Source organism: Xiphophorus maculatus, chromosome 9 (genome assembly GCF_002775205.1).
Source record: "Xiphophorus maculatus strain JP 163 A chromosome 9, X_maculatus-5.0-male, whole genome shotgun sequence".
In the NCBI taxonomy this organism is placed as follows: domain Eukaryota; kingdom Metazoa; phylum Chordata; class Actinopteri; order Cyprinodontiformes; family Poeciliidae; genus Xiphophorus; species Xiphophorus maculatus.
Window position 1 is genome coordinate 4,471,900 of NC_036451.1, and position 19,650 is coordinate 4,491,549.

Genomic DNA, 19,650 nt, shown 5'->3' on the forward strand with positions numbered 1-19,650 from the left:
ACAAACCCATTAACAAACTGTGAAAATATTAGTAAATAGCTGTTTCTGCACTCGAGTTGGGGAGTATTTAACTTCTTGAAGTTAAATAGCGCAGAAAAAATCAATGTTTTTCTGCGCTAATGACGTGTGGCAGTATGCAGATACAAACTGCTTTGATTTGATTGATAAAATAATTTTTAAGCACACATTCTTTTTTGAAGGTTCTTGTTGAAGGTGTCCTTTTACTCTCTGGAGAGTCACATAAAAAGATTTGGCCCCCAGGATATGAGTTTGACACATGGTTTGGGGAATAACATCCCCAAATATTTGGTGAAAAAAAAAAATCCCTGACAGCAGGTAACTGAATTGGGAAGATCCTATCAGAAAATAGCTGAGATTCCTGCACACTAAGAAAAATAAACAAAAATGACTCCATAGCAGGAGGCAGGATAATAGGTTCTGGACAAGTTACTATGCAGATCTCTGGAAGAAAAGTAGCTTTACAGACCATGAATAATAAGACTGGATACAATTACTGTATAACACATACATTCTCTGGTAGTGATATCACTTCATTAGTGCCATTTCTTCATTTGGGTGGGATTTATTGAAGGTTTTTTGCTTTAATAGGCTCTATCACTGAAAATACTAAAGCAATATGTTTAAATGTAGATGTGAGAAAGCATTATTTTAATTTAATGCAAAGATCATTATAAAAAACAGAAGGATTTTATTATTCAGATTCTGTCAGAAATCCTGCTGATAAATAAAGTTGGGTTCTGTCTGTTCTGACTCAATGTGAATCAATTAGAGTTCTACTCTAAATGACCTGGCATCACAATTCACAGGGAGCTTTTACTGGACAGGGCTGGGAAAATAACGGGGTCGAGTGCCACTTTTAACATGATGTTAAAATAGCATTGTGATTGATGAAGAGAGGAAAGTCTGAGTGGGACACTACCGGTAAGCTCTTCCGGATCCAGAATATGTCTCCGTAAAACCCCCTTCAGAATGGGCACAGAGTGACACGTGACTGTCACCCAGTAAAATCTGATATCCGTGCCATCCAAAATGGCCACACATAGTAAACGGATGCCATGTGTGTGGTGAGTATTCTGACACCAAATCAAAAATAGACCCAGATACCCAGAGACACATAAACTGCGCCTCGTTTGTCTCTTCAATATAATCATGACAGGTTTTGGGCTTCAAACACTGAACATGCCATCTGGAAGGAAACTTGCTCGTTCATGAAATACTGCAGCAGTTCTGCAAACCTAAGGCAGCAGGTTAGTGGCTTTCACACAGGATTTTCAATGCATGTCTGATATTTAAGTTGTCAGAGTCACAGGAGTTCATACTGTGTTATAGCTCAGTGACTGAACAGATTTTAAACACTGATTTAATTTGTTTCACCGGTATGTTAGGAGTAATATTACTGTTATCACAAAGTAGAGAAAGTGATGAAAAATGTTACATTCTCTAGACGTTTAGGTTTTGGCTTTAGTTTATTTTTGATCATTAATTTATTGACAGTATGTCTTTGCCCTTTCCTTCAGGGCTAGTTTGGTGGTTTATTCTCCTGTTCTGATTCCTGTATATTTTTTATTATTTCTTTTATGTTCTTAAAACAATCCTCAAGGGTTAGTGTTTTTATTTGTTCAGTATATTATTTTTGAAATATTTTATGGGCTCATTATTGCCATTTAGGTTTGCTGTATGCTGTTCATTGTGTTCATTATTCTCTACAGTATTTTATTTTTTTTTTTTGCCACATTTATTAATTCCTTAACCTTTGTTTCTTAGTTTATGTTTCTTAGATTTAATTTTCTCCTTTGGCTTCCTCATGCTGTTCTGTGTTGTGCTCATATTGTTGTCATTCTGCTCCTTCTGCCAGTTTTTCTTATTTTAATTTATTTTGCTCATCAGTTTCTTTACAACCACCTGTATCCAGCCTGATTGTCTTCCTCCTTCATCTGTTTTCTGCACTATTTAAGACTCTTAGTTTCAATCAATCTTCTGTTTTGCTGGTTTTTGGCCTTGTTCCCTGTGTAAGCTTTCCTTTATTTAATAAATTGTACTGCATCTTTTTTTTTTCCAAATGTACTCAGCGTGATTAAATTTCAATGAGGGACTTTATGTGACATCCACACAAGGTAGCTCATAACAATGAAGCAAGAAAGTGAATGTGATGTGTTGTTTTCAACGTTTCCTCTCAAATAGAATTCTGGAAACTGTAGTATTAGTATTTTATTAATTTTTTAGTAAATTAGTAAAATACTAATAATTAGTACTCTTTACTTTGATGTTCTGAAATAAAATCAGAACATCAAATTTAGGCCAATTAATTTAGTAATTTAGTAATTTAGTGCTGCAAATACTCTCCAAGGCAGACATGATACTTTCTTTTATTTGGTGTTCATGTCAAATTCCTCCTCAGAAAATAACAATCAAACCTTACAAGGTCGGCACAGTTTTTTGTTTTAACTCTTTTCCTCCTCAGTCTCTCAGCATCATTTCTCCGTGTTTGTTTCTGCCTCCCCTATTTCTTAGTAACTTGCTCAAACTTTTAGCTGTGGAGACATTTCTCTTCACTTCCTTTCCTCCACATTGTTGATTTGGATACAGAAGGATACAGAAACAGAGACTTGATGAGTTCATCATGGACCTCTTTCAATTGATTCTTTTGTCCACACATTTTCTAGACAATACACTCATGAAGACCAAGGACTGAAACAACAGTTCTGTCATTTTGTCAGGTTTATTGTGGAGTTTTAAGCAGCTGCAGCAGCTCACAGATGTTCTCAGGGTTGGACATTTACTTTCTATTGTCTCAATGCTTTGTTTGAGTTACTGACATCACACCAAGTGATTCAGCCTGTCTGCAAAATACTAGATTTTTGTGTGCCTTTAAAGTATTCCTGTTTTAGAATTTTAAAGTTTTATATTCTTTTTAAAAAATATGAGTTTGAGCATTCATTGTTTTTCCTTTTCTTTTATTTATTTTGTTTTCAGACAGCTTTCATTTTTACATGTAATTTCTGTATGACTCTGTCATACATAGTTATTTCCAAAGACAAACAGAACTCTTTTCAAATGAGACTGCAGCAGAAACAACTCTACTTTGAGTTACATTGTTCCCTCTGGCACTCAAGAGACTTTAAGTTTTTACTTCAAGTGTCACAGCAAACAGCATGGTTAATAATCTCTATTGTATTATTTCACCTTGAACATGCCCTGTATGTCATCAGATTATAGCCACAGGTTTTAATGAGGGCTTAGTTACATTTTCATTAACCATTAACATAGTCCTCCAAAATACAAATGCTTAAAAGCACAAAAGATAGTAAGTAATAGTTACAGCTGAAATGAAACCATAAGTTTACATTCATTGCACAAAACAGAATAAGAACATTTTAAAAAAAGATTCTTGCTGTCTGATATTAGATCAGACTAAACATTTCTTGTTTTCAGTCAGTTTGGGTGACCATATTAAATTATTTATTTTTACTATATAACAGAGTAATGACAGATAGAGCTTTTCCAAAGTTTCCAATTTACCAAAAGCTGTTCACTACAGTTTTCTGGAATTTTAACTCAAATCCTCCTGACAGAACTGAGTCGGGTTTGATGGCCCATACACAGCTTTTCAGCCCCGCCCACATTCTTAAAATTACTTTGAGATTAGGGGATATATATATATCCATTTCAGACCATGGAAGTCTATAATGAAGCCACTTTCACCACATTGAGAGACATTCCCACATATCTAAGCAGATTTTTGTGGTTCAGTATAACAAGAACACTGTGGCTACTAACTACAGGGTCCGTTTTATGCTTCTGGTTCTCCTTGTTGGGTTTCTTGGGCTTAGCTGTTTGGTTTATTGGATTGGTCTCTTGCTCTCATTTCTTCTCTTCACATTTTGAAGCTAAACTTTCAACCTGGTTATGAGGCAGTAGTGTGATTTTGGTCAGGAGTTTATTTCGTATTATTTTATGAAGTATATATGCTCAGGTTTATATTAGGGATTTTATGATTATTTATGAACGGTCATTGATCAAACATGAATGTTTTGTGTTGAAGTGTCCTTTAAAATTTGTAAGTTTTTTTTTTTGTTGGTCTTTTCTGTTACGAGTCTTCAGCTTCTTCCTTCTTATACTGAGTATCATAAATATCTAACCTAACTTTTTATTAAATTTCTGTTTGTTCAAAAAACGTAATTCCTTTAGGTAATTCGTTTCAATAAGTGTTCTGGGAAGGAAGGCAGGACACAATTTACAGTTTTGGAAAAATTGGACTTCTGGCAGAAAAAAAGAAATCACCATTTTGTTTCCTCTTTATTTTTCTGCTATCATTTCTTTCCGTTTTATTGTTCTGTGTTTTTGTCAATTCATTTCAAATGGTTCCTGTTCCTCTCATTCAAAATCATCCACTCTCTACCTATAGATGCATTTGTTTTGTTGTATAGTTTGTCTTTCCTTCACCTTATTTTTTGATAAGCCACACAATCTAGTCCAAGAACACACACTTACCTGCTTAGATGACTAAGAAGGTAAATATCACTGCTAAACTGAAGGATTATAAAATAACTAAAGGTTACCTATTGCTTAAGGCTGAAGCAGTTTATAGTTACAGCAGCTTTTATTCTAAGGGGGAAATGAAATGAAATACAAGGCAAAAGTCAATTTTAATAATGTAGAGTTTCCATAAAAGCCAAACTTCCCAGAAACCAAACAGGTGATGGACTCTAAACTGTAGATAGAACACATTAAAGTAGGGATGACTCAAGCACTGAGTCACTTTTGCAACAGTAGAGGCAGAGAAAAAAGCCTAAAAATCAAGAGTGACTGTTTTTGGGGTGGGAGCAATATTACATAAACGGTAATGAAACCTATTTCACCTGCTCGATGGGTCCCAAACTGGCGGTTTCCAACCTGCTGTGAAGATGCTGGAAGACATTAAAGCTCAGATGACTCCAACCCAGAACCACCTGTGTGTGTGAGTAATATCCCCTGCTGCTTGGAGAATGCAAGCTGCTTTGTGGGACATAGAGGCAAAAGTACATCAACCTAAAACACTTCCGTCATTACAGAGCTGTGGGTGGTACATTTACAGTTAAAACCAGAGGTTCACGTGCACTGTGAAAAGACATATACATTTCTTCACACTGTCTGATGTGAAATCAGAATAAACTTTTCATGTTTTACCAACACATTTTCTATTTGCTAACTGCCAGAATAATGACAGGGATAATGTCAGGGTTCCTGTGTGCGTGTGTGCGAGTGCGAGTAACACATCTCTTCCAGCGAGGATCTTGGTGGAGAGCCTGGGCAGCCTTCACAGGTGGAGCTCATCAGTCTCATCAGAGTGTTGGGGATAAAGGAGCAGCAGAGCCTTCACTCAGTGCTGGATGATTAACGTCTACTGGTAGTCACTCTGGCCACCTCTTGTTGTCGGCTATTTTTAGCTTTTGATCAGTTTCTTGAGAACCTACCTGAAGTTCATAGTTCTTGTTTTTGCTTCCTTTAGGTTTTTGTCACTGGATCTCTAGGAATCGGTTCAACCGTTTTCTCCTCCTGTGAAACTCCCCAGCAAGTACCTACCTGCCTGCCTGCTCCATCGTTCCCCCCCCCATCTCCACTCCGCTCAGTCAGACCCCTGGCTCTCGGTCACCGCCTACCTCGCACTCGCCTCCAGAAGCTCCATCTCCATTCTCCACACAGGACCCCTGGGCACCTTTCTCCCACGCTTCACCAAGTCCATTCGAAAGTAAGCCTTTTTTCATACTGCATCTGATCAACTCATTACAGGCCACCAATAACCCAACTCTCATTCCAGACACCACAGATTGCATGACACTGCCACTCCCTGATCAAGGAAACCTGCAAATTGTTCCTTGTTTGAAAGAAATAAAACCTATACCTTAATTGAACTTGTTGATTCTGCATGTGGGTCAGAAGATTAAATCTGAACATGTCAGATTTTTTAAGGTAACTTTTATTACTTTCTTCAAAGTCAAAAGTTTAACTGCACCTCATTAGTATTTGGTACCATTGCCCTTAAGTTGTATGACTTGGATGAAGCGTTTTGGGTTTCCTTCCACAAGCTACTCACAGTAGTTGGCAGGAATTTTGGCCCATTCATCAGAACTGGTGTATCTGAGCAATGTTTGTAAATCCCCTCCTTCGCATAATGTTCGCCAGGATTGAGATCAGGGTTTTGTGATATCCACTCCAAAACATTGACTTTGCTATTCTTGAGCCAATTTGTAACCATTTTGGCAGGATGCTTTGGGTCATTGTCCATTTGGAATACCCATTTGCGCTCAAGTTTTTACTTCCTGATTGATATCTTGAGATGTTGCAGATGTAAACAGTTTAATGGGGGAGCATTGTTATGATGGTGTGCAGAAGGCGGAGTTTTGGTAAGAGCAGATGTTTCTTAAAGAGACAGAGACCTATTTTAAGGTTTAAATTGTGAAGTCAAATTTCTACTAGGGATACATACATTTGATAAAAATTTAAGTTAAGAAAATTACTTCATTGCGTTATAAAATGGCACTGGGGTAAGATGAAACATTTTCCATAGGATCATTACATAAAGACAGTCTTAGTTTGGTCACTAACTTGTATACCTGCATATATTTCTGGATATTGTGCATCCCTTCAAACAATCACAATGAGTCTAAGCATAGCTAGCACTAATAGCACAACTTCCCTTTGTGTGGGGTTAGCTGAGCTTAGGTGTGGGCTTTATACCTGAACACACACCCCCACACTCCATCCTCCGTCCAACTCGACCCCACCCCTCACTTGATCTTCTCCTTCCCTAAATAAGTCACTTTTAAGTGCATTCTTTTTGTTTTACACAATTCAGTGGGTACAATAACTTTTTTATTGTTGCAAATTACTGCTAAACAGGTGTTTAGTTAAAAAGAAAACAAGATGTTTTTAGTGGGCTTGGAAGCCAATATTAATATTTGGAGAGAAACTGAATACTTGTTCCAGAATCATAGTTTCTTCCTTCATATGTTTGGGAAGTTAAGACTCCATGGTATCTGAGAAAATCTTGCTAGCTTCTGCTTGTTCATCATAGCCTGTCTTTTCCAAAAGTACATTTTCTGTTATGAGAAGTCAATGTCATTCTGTCTAATTTTTTATACTTTGCTGCTGCTCCATCTATCTATTGCTCTTTCATCAGTGGTGGTTCTACTTTTTTTTGCGCTGATGTATACGAGACTTGATGTCAACTCTGCAATAAAATACAGATCCATTCAATACATTGAAGTACTATTGAAAAGCCCATTTATTTTGAACTGAAACATATTATATAGATTATACACAGATGGCTGTTTGAAAGCCTTTATTTCTGTAAATTCTGAAGATTTTATATTTTGTTACTGAAAAACATGACATTTAAAATTTGAAAAATACTCCAGACCAGCAACAAAATAAAACTATTTTTAAATGTATTAAAGTTCATTTTCAATAGATACTTTTAATCTGACAAACACATGTATTTTAATTTATTGAATATGAGTGTAAATGTAGAAATGTGATTTAAGATATGTACCCTGAAGCCAATATACATGTATTAAGTGTCATTTCAACTTTATGTGCGCCCACACACAAAATGCTACACTTTTAATTTCAGTGTATGATCTCATGTTATAACTCACAAATGGCACAATTGATATAGAGAACAAATGTGAAAATCTCAACATTATATCAGAATACAGTTTGACACTTTAAATTTAGAAATGATTAGAAATCAACAAATGAAAGAATAAACAAAAACGTTCTAAAAACATCTGTTGGAATTATGAATTTCCGAGACTCAAAATTCAAGCAGCAGAAATTCGAACTGCTAAATAAGCCACATAAACCTTTTTCAATTTAAAATTCAGCTACAAATGCTATTTGGAGTGGCAATATCAATATATAATCTCATTTTCAATTATTTGGTTGTCTTTATAGTCTTGGTTGAAGGGGAGATTTCAACAGGTTTAACACAATAAAATCTGGTGACGCACAAGCTTTGGACTGTTTCACCTCCTATTTCATCCCCCCCCCGCCCCCAACAGCCTTCAACTCCTTTCAAGATTGTTGTTTCGTGTAGAAAAAAACAAACAAAAAAAAAATACGACTTGCACTTTTCCATAATCTTGCTTGTCCCTCAGAGGACAGCATCTAATCTGCCTAGTGCAGAATATGTGACGGAGAAGTTGGATGTGTCACCATGTGTGGGTGAGTAAACCAGAAGTGGGCACTAAGCCTGTGGGAAAGAGTGCGGTTTTATTAGTGGCTCATTCAGGCTGTGATGAAACGGTTGTAGTAGTGCAGTGTACAAGGAGAGCGTATATATGGTTCTGCTCTGTCGAAACAACCGAATGATGGGCTGGGAGGGCTGCAAGACAGAGAACTGAGTCACATAGTATTAGAGAAATCACATCTGCCCCCTCAGGCCCTTTGCTGTGGTGTGTAAATTCTCCTGGTCTCCCAGCCAGAATTATCCACAAAAATTTGGAAGAAATTTGTTTTTCACAAAACACACAGAAGAATCCTAACGACACGGCTCTTGGTGTCCTCTAGATTGGTGTTTATGTCCTCTGATGAATGATTCATCTAATACCACTCGTAAACTGAATTATTTGCAGGCATGTCCTTTATTCCTGTGAGATCTGAATGCTGTTCTCTCACTGCGTTACCCTCTCTACAAACACAGTATGTGGACACATTACTTTGTTGTTCTATCTCATAAAAAATTGTCTGTGCTGTCCCAACTTAGTAGCAACACAGAAAAATCTTCTAATTGCCCTTTTTGTTACCAAAAGATGCAAAGAAACCTTAAATCCTTCTTAAATTTTTGCCTTTATGCAGTGTTATGAGTCTATTGTAAAACTATATGTGATTTCTATAATGAATGAGTACATGTTTTTCATAGTATTCTCTTTGAGTTTGTTGCATTTCAGTGTTTTTAGAAAGAATTCACATTTAGACGTAAATGTGCAGAATTATTGCTGCAGTTCAGGTCTTCTGTGTGCGACTGAAATTTGTTGGGACATTTCATCTCTTCTCTGTTGATCCTTGGGTTAACTGTGAAATTTAACAATAGAGTTTGAAATGTAGGTTGTAGTGCAGTTGTGGGTGTACTTGGTGGGCAGAGTACATAACCTTGGGGGACACCAGTAAGATGTGATTACACAGACTGACATACTAACATTTATTTTGGAAGGAATCCTTGACCCAGAGACAAAAGTATGCACAGTTTGTCAACCAGCCTATTTATACTGCTGTAGTCAAAGGCTGAGCTAAAAGTAACATCCAGTATCCCAACATGTTGGTGCTGGTTTTTCTGGGAGACCAAGAGCTGGTTGTAGTGGTACAGAGATGGTATCATCTGTACATGTAGTGGTTTTGGTTAAAACCAGGAGAAATGCGAGTTCCAATTTGTGTCATCACCAGCCTCCAGATGGTGGCTCATGCTTTAAGTGGACAGTCTGTGGAACACCATCTGGCACAGTTGCCTTATTACTGTTGAAGATGTGAAGTATTTACTCAACTTGGTAGGACTGGAGAGTGAATATTCAATGGTTGTAGTGTTGCTCTTTCATCTCTTCTCAAACTAGACAAATAATACGTTTTCTAGCAAAGAACATTAACGATAGAACTGCACAAAGTGGAATGTTAAGCAACCAGATGGTATTGCTAGCAAAAATAACAAAGAAGACCATATGAAGTAGTAAGCAAATTTAAAAAAAAAACATTTTTGCAGACAATGTGCAGCTGCTTCCATCAGAGCTCTCACAGCATCACACAAGTCATAAAGTTGTCTGTCATTTGAATGTGTTGGATCCGAAGGTCTTCTGTACAATCATGAAATGACAAGTTCCACAGGTTTGTTACTCCAACACCTGAATAAGTTGTCAACGTCTCCTCTGATGACTGATAGATACTGATAGCTACATTTATAATGGAGACACAGGTATTGGCACAAATAGGTTTCTACTTTGATCATTTCATGTAGGCAGTAATGTTGAGCTTAACTGCAGGGTACCTTGATTCATGCACTCAATTTTCATTTGCTTTGTTGCCATCTTGTCTCTTGTTTGATGGTAATTTCTTACAATGCATTTAATATTGGACCTTTGGGATTGCATTCAGCATTGGTTACATTTCTTGACATGATTCAGAATAACTGTCAGCACCAGGAAAAGCACTGTGCTGATGTTTTAAAGAGCTGCCCATTGAACTTTTGGCACAAAAACGACATTGTTTTCCACATAAAACACCATTGCATCTTTTAATTTTACATCACCAGAATGTGTTTCTTAAATGACAGCTCTGAACTACTGACATATTTTATGTTATGGAACTGGATGCATTAACCAGAACACTTGGCTACAGCAAAAGTGTTGAATTTCAGATGTAAGATGCAGCATTCCTGGAAGCACATAGTTGGTCTCTGATCTGGTAAAATTGTCACATTGTTTTTAGTCACTATGCAAGTTTTTCTGTTGTGGTGAACATGTTAACACATGTTTGTAATTACACAGTTAGTGTGATTGCAAACAGTTTGTGTGATTGCAAACAGAAGCTTTTACAATTGATTTTCAAAGCACAAAAATGCATTCAAGCTGACTCTGGAAAACTGTAGCAATGTCTGTGTGGCAAATGAAAGTGACTTCTGCAGACAGACCAATGTTAGTCTGAGAACTCTCATTCTCAGAGGAGAAACCAAATCCACAATTGGAAAGAGAAGGGTTTTCTGTTTGTGTTGTCTTTGTACCCATTGTAAATTGACTTATTTTTTTTTGGGTTGGAAGCTGAAGCAATCCAACCTAAAGGTTTGGGAACCACAGATCTGTTGTAATGACAATTACAATAAAAGACATTCTACTTTGTAGTTACAGTGTAACAAAATGTGTAAATTCTGTTGAGATCTCAAAATTATGTCACAATTAGTATCTGTTAAATGTTTATAAAATGTTTTGGAATACTGTGTACAAGATGTGACCCAGGCAGGAAAATGACAAATCAATAGCTTATCAGTCTTGTAAACAAATAATTAGTGTTGTAAACAGTTCTGCTGCCTAGTCTGGCCTTTTTCTCCTGCTGACTGTATCATGCAGCCCCTGAAACATGAGATCTAGGAAAACATCCCCTATCATTTAACATCAGCAGAACAGTGTGTGCAGACTTCTGTGTGGTTATTATGAACAGCACATTTAGAAGCTTCATCTGGAGTTTTTTCATTTTTTTGTATTCATCAACTTATCTACATATCACACTTCAAAAACAGTTTACATATGGATGATCCCACACTACCAGTTGACCCAAAATATAATTTTTGATAAATATTAAAGAAATAAAAATTTTAGAGTAACAAAACATTTATATTTCTTACTATCTATATTTGAATTTAAATTTCATACAAAATTAACCAGAGTCTCTGATGCTGTGGAGCTGCATCAGAGCCATTAAAGCCGTTAAAAAGAGATGACATCATCCCATGTTAGTGTTGTCACTCAAGCTTGAGATCATGATCTCAGTGTGTAAAACCCTCTGAAGGTGTTTCCTCTCTGTCTTGTGCTTCAATTATTCGACAGTTGGCTCTAATATTTGAGTCATGGCTCATTTACTTTTATTTTAGACATGGGCAACTCAGCAGTGCAGTCATTTTGATGGTAGAAAGTGAAAAGCAGTATGTGACCAAGGAAAAGGGAGCCTCTGAAAGCACAGAGTGTCATTTATACTGATTATTTTAAACAATTAATAAAATAAAATGTGTTTAATTTGAGACAAACTATAAAGTATTGAGCTGTGGTTGCTCACGTGCAACTAATCAGAGTATACCAACAATAAACTGTTTGAATAAACCAGTTTGAGTTACTTAAAACGGTAATTCCAACACAGAAGTAAAAAGATGGATAAAGACAATATTTTAGCTGCTTTATTGTTTGAACCTCAAAACATTGTTAGGTTTCATGTGGAATGAGATTAAAACATTTTTGTGTTCTGATACATCTCTCAGAAAACCCATGTTTTTTTCCCCGAGGATTTAATTTTGTTTCGAAACGATGGGATCATTCTGTTCACAGGTTGGAATGATGTCAGCAGAGAGGAGAGTCTTCTTCTCCGTTTAAGTTCAGGCATCTGTTGCAGCAGCAGACCTAAGTTCAAAACGTATTTAGCGGGATGTAAGTCTGAAATCTCTCCTCTTTTAAAGTTGTGAAGTGAATTGACTGCAGAAGAGGATGTTTTTACAGATCGTTTAAGATTTAATGTGGGCAACTTTCTAAAATGTAGATCCTTGCTTTCAAGAATGATGATTATCCAGTTATAAATTTTGTATGCCACCCTAAACCTGTTGTGGGTTGGCTGGTGGCCATGCTCAGCAATCAACAGGTGAGACATAGGGCGAATGTAGCTTAGATTTTTGCCTGCCACAGTATCAAAAAATTATTAATTTAATAAGAAACAATGAAAGATTCTTCCCAGACATTTGCTTTTGTTTTAAATGTGTGTAGAAGCATAGGCTGCCAGACTCTGTCACTGCAGTTTTCAGTCAGTAGAGGAATGTGGGGGCGCTGAAAACAGATGAGGTAAATCTATTCAAATAAAGATAAGCGGGTTGGAAAATGGATGCGATGCCCCTCATTGTGAGGCAGACAGATTAAATCCACTTGCAAATGACTCTCCTCCTCTTTACCGAGTCACAAAATGACGCATTCCTTTCTACGTCACATAGTCAGATAGTGACTGCAGTCACTATTTCATTCTGACACACACGCCTAGATTAAACACACATACAAAGATCTTAGGTCACTTTCAAATCATACCAAATGATAATTATTAAAATGTTCCACTTTAGCTCTTTACTTTTTAAATCCCCTTTTATGAGATTCCCGTTTTCCCCAAAAGAGTCAACTGTATGCAAACCCTGTTGTTGTGTAGCTCTACAAACATCTGCTAGAGTTTAATAAAACCCAACAACGAATCTAAAACAAGAATCACTATGTACATTCCCAAAAGTTCCAGTTCTTGGATATTATGAATAATATTGGGAAATACAAAAAAAAAATTGCATATCTCCAGAAGACACTGGGTGAGAGACGGTGTACAGACAACTGATAATAGAAATTTGTTTGCATTGCACAGTCCATGCTTTCAAACAACTAAGATAAGTATTTAAATAGCAACCATCTGGAATACAGAGATCCGGTTCTGCATGTGTTTTTATAAGCGCCACGTTTTCGCAGTCAGAAGAGATTAAATGCAGAGAGAGTATAAAACGGGATAGGAACCTTGATGGATTTAGCATCACAGTATCCACCAGAGTACTTTTCAACACACTCATGCTGCATCACAAGCTCTTTAGAAATGTATGCAAAATGAAATAAATAAATACATCATTAAACAATTAAATGTACCATGAAGTAAGTAAATGTCTATAAATGTTGAAATAATTTATTTAACCCTCCTGCAGTCCCAGATCGACACTCAGAAAAAGTGATGCATATAGGAAGGTGACAGGAATGTCCCATTATTACATCAGTTTCCAAAACCATGTAATTTAGAAATAAAAACTTGTAAAAGTGCCTGCAGGGTCAGTCCGAATCCCTGCAATCAAATAAAGGTTCCACAAATCGCAAACTGAGTGCCAAATATTTTGCAATTAGTGTAGAATGATCTGATCCAGGTTTGAAATATCTATGATGTTGCAGTTTTTAAACTAGAGTTTCTTAAAGATGCTCAGAGAAGTTAAAAATTAGGTGCAATTGCCCTTTAATAGCAACCATCTAACCATTTTGGGCTAAAATTAGAAGCCTCGGGTTCAGGAGATGCATTGTGATTAACAACAAAAACTGACCCAAGCCATGGGGGTGAGGGGAGCATGTAGGGGTGAGAGTTTGTGTGTGGCCTTTGCACTCTTTTTCCGGTGTTTAAATGCTTCTATAATTCGCGGGTCAGAAATGACCCATAAGATAATCCTTGTACAGCCCACATGGAAACATAAACAAAAACAAAGTATCACTTTTTCTAATGACGCGGTCAATTTAGGAAAAGTCATAAAATTTCAAATCGGAAGGAGATAGTTTACTGTATTTTTTTCTACAGCTAAACATGCTAGTGGGTCACTTTTGACCCACTAGCAAGACAAAACCAGGGTTAAGTAATTTAAGGACAGATTTTACAGATTTTATGCGATTTGATTCAAATTAAACACATCTTTCAAAAAGAGATGCTTGATGTTGTTCGGAGTTCTTCCAAGAAACTAGTGCGCTCCGTTTATGCACATCCCATAACATTAGTGTAATTTCGGAGGCTTCCTGAACGCACCACGGCATAACAGGATCCCCTCTCACTCTTCCTCCTCCCCTCTGTACTCCCATCTTCAGTCCCTCTACACCACGTCAACCAAGCAGCGCTTACTGCGTGGTAACTTTTCACGCACTGAGCTCTTTATCTGTCAGCGGGGCGTGAGCTGTGGCAGCAGCGCGGCGGATTTAACTCACCCGGCTGATCTTGGCAAAAAGAAAACCTTCATGAAGCTTCCCAGCAATTAAGACGTAAGAACCCGGACTATTTAACATTTAATTACAGTTTGAGTGTATTCTGTCTCCCTTCGGTTTCTCTATCCACACTCTTTCTTTTTTTCATCCGTTCTTTTAACTTCACACTGCGTGCATAAATCACAGTGCATTTTTTATTTATTTACGTGCTTATTAGTATTGGCCAATTTCATGAATCCAACTGTTTGTAATATGTGCTTTGGACTTGCCCCTTGTGGGAAAATTAAAGTCATTTTAATTTTTAATTTTTGCAGTTTAAAAATTCTCAGAACTTTTCTGTATATTTCAACATTTTTATACGGCTTTATTATTCCAAATCAACCTAGCCTGTCAGTTTAGTTTTCTATGCGTTCTTGTTAGTGTGAAAGTCAGAAATTCCCCTGATTCCTTCTTGTTCCATGTAAAACTAATCAGTGGACTGTCAAAAAGCTCGCTCTAGGTGCCATGGCGTAGATGAGAAATAACAGCACACACCAGAGGGACAGAGCCTCTTGTGAAACTGGAGAATAGTCATTGTTTTGGTTGTAAAAAGCATGTTGGTCTGCAATTGTTAAGTAGAAGAAAATTCCTTGTGGATTGTTTTGTGACAACTGAGCAGTTAGAGCTGCCACACACTGAATTTGAAACCGCATGTGATCAGCAATAGTTGGATGCAGACAGATGGTTTTCTTTACACGCAGTGACAGACACCTCAACTTGCAGAGGAAATTGTGTTAGAACAGCACTTCCAAAACACACATTTATGTTCTTAGACATAAATCAACAATAAGCTGGTTGCCTGTATCTGCAAGGGCAACTTTGTTCTACAACAACGGTGTGTTAATTGCCTTCTTCCCTTGAATAAACTAGGATTGAATCTGGTATCAAGGTAGAGTGGTTACTTTGAGATAAGAACCTGTGCTTGTATTCAACCTTTTGGATTTTTTCAATGAGTGAGTAAATGTGAGTGGGTGTGTCATTGTAATTTTATTTCTTAACAACTATCTGACTCAATGACTACAGCTTCAGTCATGAATAAATGCAGATATTTATCTACTGTGGATCTCTGCACAGAGAGGGTTTACTGAGATGACAGGTTAAAACCAACTCACTCCTTTCTGTTTTGATATGACTTGTTGATAATGTGACTCATTATTTAGTCATAGGTGGAGAAAACTCACAAAGGATTGTCTTCCCATTTCATAAACTAAGCACATCACTTTGAACATTCCTTTTTTTTGTAAGAACAGCGTCTGGCCAAAGTGCTGTACAATAAAGACATGACTAGGAGAGGACAGGTAAAACAAACAAAAAAGTAAAAATAAAAATGCATAAATTCACATGTAACTCAAGTTGTGTCATATACCCGAAAGTAAATGTTGGTTTCTAAATGAGAACCTCCAAAAATATAATCTACTATCTCAATCTCTATATAGAAATGGGGCATTACAAAAATATCCCCTTACATAGGATATGTTTACATAAGCTTTATTTATTTATTTTAATTTTTTTGTGGTTGTATTTTTTTGTTTTACAACTTAAAAAGTAGCATCAAAATCCATGTTGTTATGTGATGCATTTATATATGAAAATGGTAGCAAGAAATCTATCGACTGTTTTCTGTTATTGCGACTTCGGCGACATCGTATGAAGGCTCGGTGGGAGCACCCTCAATTTTGTTGTGCCTCCAAAATATCAAAAGATTAAAAAAAATAATAGTAATAAGAATCTATAATAACAATAACGACTATTGTATTCTAACAGAGTGTCAAAGTTTGTACATCTGTTCTCTTAAAAAACTGTTTTTCTTATTACGCACATACTTTTCGTAACCAAATGTATACAATAAATTCAATCTTCAGTTATGTCCCAGAAATAACATTCTATTGCTTAATTAAGACACAGTGGTATTTGATCTGTTTGGCAGAAATTTTTTACTCCTGTTTATACCGTGACTCTTTCTGTGATCAGATTAAACCTGTGTAGGAAGTGTTGAAAATCGGCTAGGAGTGCTATTACAGGGGCGTCAAATTCCAATCTCAACAGTGTGAGAAAGTTTACCAGTCTGTTTTAGGATGAGTCATATGAATTATGATGTTTACCTAAGTCTCTGAGTAGATTCCTGCACAAGTTTATATATATTGGGTCAAATTCAATTGACCCAAACCAGAATTAATAGGAAAAGTTGATAAACCATTTGGAGGCACCCAAACATTTACCTATCAGAACAATATGGGTTGTTCTGATAGTTAATTGTACTTTAAAAATGTGCTCCTGACCTAACTGTCTGCTGGCTACACATTGATCTCTATAAATTGTTTCTATAAGGTGAAGCTTACCCTAATTAAGTTCCCATCTTTTATGTTGTCACAAGCTGAGGACATCTCAAAGAGCTCTGTCCAATCCATCATCTAAAAATAGCAAAAGTAGAGTGCAAATCTGCCAAGATATGAGCATCCACCCAACCTCACAGGGTGTGCAAGGAAATTGCTAAGAAGTAATACATCGAGCAGTCCTAACTCTGGAGGAGCAGTAGAGATGCTTGGCTCAGATTGAAGAATCTGTTGACACAACTGTTAGTCAAGAAGGCTGTAAATCTGACTTTTATAACAGAGTGACAAGACGACGCTTAAGTTTGACCAAAGTGTTGTACAGAGAATAGAGAAGGACAGATTTTTCCAGCTGTGGGTAAACCTTAATTGTTTGCAGTTTGCCATAGGCCATGTAGGGAACACAGTGAACATGCTAAAAGGTCATCTGGTTAGATGAGACCAAAATGTAACTTCATGGCTTGGATGCTATGTGTGGTGGAAAGCTAATACTGCACTTCACCCTAAACACACCATCCCCTAAAAACTGGGGTAGTTAATGGTCCCACAAATGCATTTTAGGACCAAAGAAAATTAATCCTTTTGAACTGTTGCCTCCAGATTGTTTCCTTCAGCTGAAGAGTCTTTAAATACAGACAGGCTTTTTGCTAGTTTTAGGCAATTATAATGTTACGCTTGCTGTTTTATCTTTTCTTTTAGTGTTTTATCTCCTGTTTTTTATGCTTATTTTTATTGTAAAGGTTTGTGGGTTTTGACATGTGAAAGGTTCTACATAACGTTTACGTACTTGCTTAATTTTCTCAGACAGGAAATCTGGACAGAGTTTATAGGAGGATCAATAGAGCTAAATACAGGGCAATGTTGAAAAATAGCTTCTTATAGACTGCAAAACACTTAAGACTGGGGTGGAGGTTCTCTTTCCAAGATGACAGCAACCCCAAACTAACAGCCAGAGCTATGATGAAATCGTATAAATCAAAGCATTTTCATGTCTTGACCCAGTCAAAGACCTTCTAGTCAGTCTGGCATCCAACTTGACTGAATGTGAGCAGTTTTATAAAGAACTGGTAAAAAAAATGACAGTTTCCAGAAGTTCAAAGGTTGACGCATAACCCATAGCTGTAATTATAAAGGATTTCATCATATTTTTATTTCGAAAAATAAAATGGAAAACTATGATGTAATGTGAAAAGATTTAATGTGTTTGACACAACCTCTTAAATTTGCATTGAATTGTGTTATCTTCACACAATTCAAAATAATTGTACATACACATACTTGTACATGTGGAAGTTTTTCTCATTTAAGACATTGTGTATAGTTTTTATCTGGATTATGCTTTTTTTATAGAGAACGTCTAGCAGAAATTAGCGCTATGACACCAGAAATTAGAGCCCTGGTGGTTCTCTGCTTAGAATAGTTCTCTGAGTCGTGCTTGAGATGTGGCACAGACGTTATCAAAAATCCAGATTTTTTGTGGCAGCTTTGACAGTGAGAGCGTTTAAGCTTCAAAGCAGTACGTGTTTCTTATTTCCGGTCCTCAGAAACCATTTGCCTGAATGTTTTAGGCGTGTCTCTTCTACCACACACCTTAGTTGAATTAGTAGGTGATTTACAGGCTTCTGCAGTACTTGATAGCATGTAGAGCAAATTATGCAATCATTTGAATGAGATGTTTTGGAATGATGTTCTAATCCCTAGATTATATTCTTTCCTACAAAGTTATGGCACTTGAAATTTAAACTTGAAAAAACCATGATGGGTACGAAGATTCTGTCTTCTCTTCTGAACAGAACACATACTTTTCTGCGGCATATAATTCCAGGAATTTGAATGCCGGTAAGCTGACCAGACACATTTTAAGTTGGGGAGAAAATAATAATTCACCTTCCTAAAACCATAAAGCGTCACATTCCAAAATTTCAGCTTATCCACTCAGCTAGGCCTGTCACTATAGCAAATTTTGCTGAACGATTAATTGTCTCAAAAATTATTGCGATAAACGATAATATTGTTTGAAAACTTTTTACACTGAAAATGATGTAACAACCCTTTCTTGCCAAAGTTAGATACACTTTATTTTCAAAAGAACACTAAACACTGGAACTGGTAAACAAAATAGTCTGTATACTATGTTGCCCTTCAGTAATAATTAGATTTAAATAGAGAAGATGGGCACATCGACTACCTGATGCAATAGTTCACACTACACGATTTTTTGCTCCTATTTTTTTCTTAGCACGTTGGTCTTTCTAAGATTGTGTGGTGTGTTACGGTAGATCGTCGTTGCCGCTCTGATCCAAATCAGGGGTTTTCCCCGACTGGGCGCTTTAACGCAGCCTGTTGAATGTGACAGGTAGCCAATCAGAAAGCTAGGATTCTGCTCTATGCTTTCTGAGGGGAAATTACGTCGGGGAATCCCAAACAGCTGACACGGCGCAACCCGAAGTCCAGCGGACATTGGAGATGATACGTGGTAACAACATTAATGTTTATTCAACATGCAAAGAATATAGAAATGACAAGAGGAGGAGTTGGAGCGAAACCGGTAACTTTTCAGGTGTTCTTCGTTAACGTGACGTAAATAGGTTATAATGATTTTCATTCAGTCAGGACTGACACTAGCCACATGCATTGCAGGTAGATTGTAGTAATGGATTGATTAATACCTGGTTTTAAAATTAGTTCACTGGACTTGTAGCCATTATTTTGTGCCCATTGTTGGACACCACACGGTGGTGTCCTTAAAAGGACCGAACCCGATCGAACCGTTATACCTAGGATTT

The 19,650-nt window shown here is 36.8% G+C and overlaps 1 protein-coding gene across 3 annotated transcripts in view; it reads left to right on the forward strand.

The window, feature by feature from the left end:
• Window positions 1–2,998: 2,998 nt before the first annotated feature.
• lepr (leptin receptor) overlaps window positions 2,999–19,650 on the forward strand; it is a 42,633-nt gene continuing 25,981 nt past the window's right edge. For 2 of the 3 annotated variants that reach the window (XM_023339557.1, XM_023339559.1), the window contains exon 1: window positions 14,384–14,552. The gene's annotated coding sequence lies outside the window, so the exon portion shown is untranslated. Of the gene's footprint in view, window positions 5,408–5,509; window positions 5,750–14,383; window positions 14,553–19,650 lie in introns of those variants that run through there. The other variant, XM_023339558.1, reaches the window with a different exon arrangement.